Source organism: Haliotis cracherodii, unplaced genomic scaffold, assembly GCF_022045235.1.
Source record: "Haliotis cracherodii isolate W230 unplaced genomic scaffold, xgHalCrac1.p SCAF_17, whole genome shotgun sequence".
Taxonomy (NCBI): Eukaryota; Metazoa; Mollusca; class Gastropoda; order Lepetellida; family Haliotidae; genus Haliotis; species Haliotis cracherodii.
The window spans coordinates 27,336,364-27,342,363 of record NW_027266272.1 but is presented as its reverse complement, the minus strand read 5'-3'; positions in this window follow the sequence as shown (position 1 = coordinate 27,342,363).

The window sequence follows — 6,000 nt, the reverse complement described above, 5'->3', positions numbered from 1 at the left end:
AGGAATGACGTGCATCCGGCGTGAAGATACGAAGTCTTCAAGGAAGTCAAAAGTAAAGGATATTGAAACACATTTTCATAGAACATTAACAGCCTGTATCGAACTCCACATGCACGTAACTGAAATTTTACTAAACGATCAAACTAGAGAATGATCCACATTACAGGATGGTGAATAATTAGCTATCAAACGGTTTTTTATGAAGACATCAAGGTACATATATTTTTAAACGTAGATAGATTTCAGACTTAGATTCATTTCACAACACCATTAAACATGTTTCCCGGTTGTCTGGTGACAGTAGACCGCCTCCATGATATAGTGGTAGAGCGTTTGCCCGGAGAGCGGAAAGTCCAGGGTTCAATACCCGGCCGCATCATACCAAAATAGGGTAAAAGATTATACTTGTTGTTACTCTGCCTGGCGCTCGGCATTAAGGGGCTAAACAAGGACCGGACGGCTCGGTTTTGAGTATGCTGTGTCTGAGTGGGGTATTCTTGTTAAACTGCGGCCTGGTATCTCGGTAGGCCAGCACTTTAAAATCGGTGCTTGTCCGGACGTCGCATGCACGTCGTTATATCAGTGCAATAACCTTAACGCTACGTTAAATCTCATTTCACCTCATATTCCAGCTATTTGACGCCGGTCTGCAAATAATCGAGACTGGACCAGACAATTCAGGACTTGACATCATAAGCATTGATCTACGCAATGGTTTACGATGACATGTAATCTGTCATACAAACCCCATATAAATATATCCAATACAGCCCATGCAAGTCTATAATGTTTGGCAAGTCTAGATTACTGCAGTATCAGGAGAGAGTATCTAGGCTCTTTTTTATTATATTTTTATTAAGATAATTTAACAATTGGTGTTTTTTTCAGTAAGATATGTTCATTTCAGAGACTAAATGTTAGTCTAGATGACAAGCATCAACCAAATCAGTGAACCTGATCACCCGATCCCGTTAGTCGCCTCTCAACAACTGAATCTGAAAAGAGATGCATGCAAATAACCGAATAAATAAATAATTTATAAGTGACGGAAAGAGAAGGAAGTTGGGACACATGCGGGTATCGCGTACGTACAGCCAGAAGCGTAACCGATTCACCAGCAATGATTCAGTGAATTTCCATTTAAGTGTCGGAGATTACTGATTATGGAAATACGTTTTTGTCGTTTTATTTACAACATTGCATCAAAGACTATGTCTGTTGATTCGATTCTCAAAACAGTAGGCAATAAAATAGGCATCTTCCTTTTTTAATACGTTGTTATTAATCTATTTATATCTATAAGATGACAGAACACGGTGGCAGAACACAATGGCTTATACGATGACAGAACACAATGACAAAGCATGCTGACAGATACGATGAAAGATCACAATGACAAAAGATGGTGACAGAAGATGACAAAGGATGGTGACAGATACGATGACAGAACATGGTGACAAATAAGATGACAGAACATGGTGACAGAAGATGACAGAACATGGTGACATATAAGATGACAGAACATGGTGACAGAAGATGACAGAACATGGTGACAGAAGATGACAGAACATGGTGACAAATAAGATGACAGAACATGGTGACAGAAAATGACAAAAGATGGTGACAGAAGATGACAGAACATGGTGACAGAAGATGACAGAACATGGTGACATATAAGATGACAGAACATGGTGACAGAAGATGACAGAACATGGTGACAGAAGATGACAGAACATGGTGACAAATAAGATGACAGAACATGGTGACAGAAAATGACAAAAGATGGTGACAGAAGATGACAAAAGATGGTGACAGAAGATGACAAAAGATGGTGACAGAAGATGACAGAACATGGTGACATATAAGATAACAGGACTTGGTGAAAGAAGATGACAGAACATGCTGACATATAAGATAACAGGACATGGTGAAAGATGGACACGATAAGGGCACATGGTAACAGAACCTGGTACACGGTGATAACAAGTGGTTCCAAGCCTCGATGACGGGACAAAGCCCCAGAACTAAAGACAGAGGAAGGCGACAGAACACACTAATAAGATATACGGCAGGCGACTTGACGCGGCGGTAGGTGACGTGAAACATGGCGGGATGAAGTGACGTGATACAGGGATGCTGTGTAGAGTCAGACAGCAGGTGCATGTCTGCCAACTTATCACAGATTACAGGTAAGTATTAAATGCGGTGACATTAGTGGAAGCAGGAGAAGGGGGAATCCTGGGCTAACATGGGTACGGTACATCGCTGGGGGTTGTTATGTTACGTATTGCGGCTACTTCGTGTGAATTCTTGGCAGTTAGGAGTGAGTTGACATCACGTCTCTGGCTTAACGCGGAGCTGACACAATCGCCCAACGCTTGACCTACAGGTTAATAACATTTGGTGCTCCTTCTTTAACATGACAAGTCGAGTTGTACATACGTAGCGGGTGTTTAAATGGGCTGAGAAATCCCGTTTCGTGTAATGATGATGGATGAGTACGATACAAAACCGATCTACGTCTTCTAGCAACATATTCTTATTTCCCACTGTTGTTAAATTGAAGAGGTGAGATGAAATGGGGTTCAACGTCACATTCAAAATTATTTCACTCATACAGCGACGTGGTTGCAAGCGTTGCTTGTACTTGTCCGAACTGTCTTCATGAGTGAGTGAGTGAGTTAGGTTTCACGCCGCTTTTAACATTATTCAAGTTATATCGCGGCGTGTCAACTTAATGTGGGAGGAAAGCCCGAAGTGATGCGGGTCTTAGACGATTAACATTTCGGTGAAACCAACGAGCACGGGTATGGTGCTGACAAACCTAGAAACATAATCGGGTCGAACCGGGATTCGAACACACAATCACAGGTTCCTGGCATGCCCAAGGGACGCAACTCTGCACAGCGAAGGCCCTGTTTTAGGTTGTATATATATATATATATACCAGTCCACTGAAATACCATATAACATGGATCTCCCACTCAGACCTCAGACATATACTCATCAAAAAAAGAAACTTGACATTGACTTTCAAAATGTAATATGATGCGATTGTTTCCAAATAGGACAGAGAAACCATAATTGAAACACTGTTTGAAGATCAATGTACACAATGTTCAAAACATTAATCGTGTCACCTAGACAGACACACGTACACGATACAGTTAATGTCACAGGGGTACAGAAAATGTCAGTATCGGTTGTGCCCACCACGTGCATCAATCACCGCTTGACACCGACGACCCATAGATGCAATCAAGTTGTCAATAACACGTTGTTGGATGTGCTGCCATTCATGCTGAAGTGCATCAAGAAGCGCCGAAAGTTTTTGGGGCGGTGGATTCCTTCTGCGAACGCGTCGATCCAACTCGTCCCACAGATGCTCAATCGGGGACAAATCTGGTGACCGGGCTGGCCAAGGTAATGTCTGGATGTTGTTGTGGTGTAAGAAGTCCTGACAAACACGTGCAATATGCGGTCGTGCGTTGTCCTGCTGGAACTGTCCGTCATGAACGTTAACGTGAGGAAGAACGTAAGGCTGTAGGATCAAGTCTCTGTAACGCACACCTGTCAATGCACCTGCCACATGCACGAGAGGCGTCCTACCACCGTGATGAATTCCGGCCCATACCATGACACTCCCGCCGCCAAATGGGACAACCTGCTGCACACAGTTGGGGGCGTAACGTTCACCCCGACGTCTGTAGACACGTGCGCGCCCATCAGCACGTGTAAGTAGGAAACGGGACTCGTCAGTAAACAGTACATTTCTCCACCTTGCTCGTGCTCATCTAACCCTATGTTGGCACCAAAGCAGACGGTCCGCCAGATGACGTGGGGTCAATACATGACGTCGAACAGGTCTTCGTGCAAAAAGTCCAGCCACCCTCAGTCTGTTGCGTACCGTTTGATCTGATATTCTGCCTACCCCAGGGATATGTGTGGTTGTAGACTTGGCTGTGGTAGTGCGGTCTCGGAGGTGTCGCAGTCGGATGTATCCAATCTTGTGCTTGGGTTGTCACCCTTGGTCATCCTGACCTTGGTCTGTCGTCAACTCTGTTGGTGTTGTTGTATCGGGTCCACAGTGCGGAGATTGTCTGTCTGGATACGCCAAAGTGCCTGGCCACTTCTTGCTGAGTTGCCCCAGCTTATAATCACCCAATGGCGGTTGCGTTTGGATAAAGCTGTAAAATTGATCCCCAAACGCTACGTTTATGTGCTTTGCATGTGTTTTCGCGAATTATAGACACATCATCTTTCTGTTTGACTTATTTGGTTCTCATTTAACGTAATTATTTTAGATTTTTGGCAAAAAGTGGTTTTACATCTATGTCAAGTTTGTTTTTTTGAAGAGACTCCGATCTAATGAGTCCTCATCATCCTTTTATTGTCGAGCTACAGGCAGGGAAAGAACACATACAGTCGAATTCCGTTGTCTCGAAGTCATGTGTTCCAGAGAAATAGTTCGACTTATCCGGGCACATTAGACATGACCGTATTTCTTTTAGGCAATATAAAGCCTGCCTACCACATCGAGCATTTTATGTACATAACATTTATAAAAAAAACCCCAAAAAACAACAGAAGCTTTCGTCATATCAACAGTTGTGCATATATATACATTTCAATCATATCAATGGGCCAATGAAAACCCGTGGTAGAATGGGTCATCAGCAACCTAGGCTTGCCATAAGATGCGACCAACGGGATCGGGTGGTCAGACTCGCGGACTTAGTTGACGAATGTCACCGTATCCAAATTAGGTTGATCGGTGCTCAAGATGTCAATCACTGGATTGTCTGGTCCAGACTCGATTATTTACAGACCGCCGTCATATATAGCTGGAATATTGCTGAATGCGGGGTTAATCAACAAACAAATAAGGTTATAATTAGATAATGGGGACTATGACATTTGACAACTGTGACAACATTCTCCGTAGCACAGGTGGCAGAGTGAAGGACTATATATCAAAAGGTTGCAGTTTCGTATCCCGCCGAGTTTTGAAAGCGTTGTTCTCATACAGGAAACGGAAGCTGGCAATAAAAGTATATCTGAGTACCATGATAATTAGACATTTTAGACACCCCCCCCCCCCCCCCCCCCCCCCCACCTCCCCTCATTTACTTTTGTATCCCAATTAAACGCTAAAAACACCCACAGAACGCGACTTTTATTACCTAAAGTGAATTTTAAGGGGGTATAAGCGGGTCTTTCCCACATTTAGACCCAAAACACGTTTATTATTTTAGGACATGGAACGTGTTTAGGATCTAAACACATTTTAGCTGCACATTTTAGCTACAAAATTGCTGATGAAAAATTCACTCACTCAATAAGTGAATGAATATTGTGTAACGTTGCTGTCAACAATATTTGGGCTTTATCACGGCGGTCAACGGCGGTCGCGCGTTTGCCAGAAAACAACAACATTGAGTGACGGCATGTCATCGTATCCCAATTGCTTGGATCGATGCTCATGGTGTCAATCACTGGATTGTCTGGTCCAGATTCGATTATTTGCAGGCCGCATCTTACGACAAGCATAGTCTCCTTTCACGGCAAACATAGGTTGCTGAGGACCAATTCTACCTCGGATCTTCACGGGCGTAATTAATACCTGACATCACATCTTTGTTTAAGAAGAAGAAGAAGAAGAAGAAGAAGAAGAAGAAGAATGAGAAGCCTTACAACTTACATCACATCTTTGTTTAAGAAGAAGAGGAAGATTTATATTTAAGTATCACGCATTGTACGGCATACAAATTGCTACATAGTTTGAGTACATGTGTACAAGGCCCGGCCTGTATGAACTATGAGACACTAATTATAAAGTAATTAAAATGCGTAAAACATTTTTAGAAAACACTATAAGTGATTAAAAAAAAAAAACTCCAAAAAAAAACAATCACAAAAAACAACCCGAAACTCCCCCCCAAAAAACAACAACAACAACAACAAACAAACAAACAAAACAACAACAAACAAACGAAACAA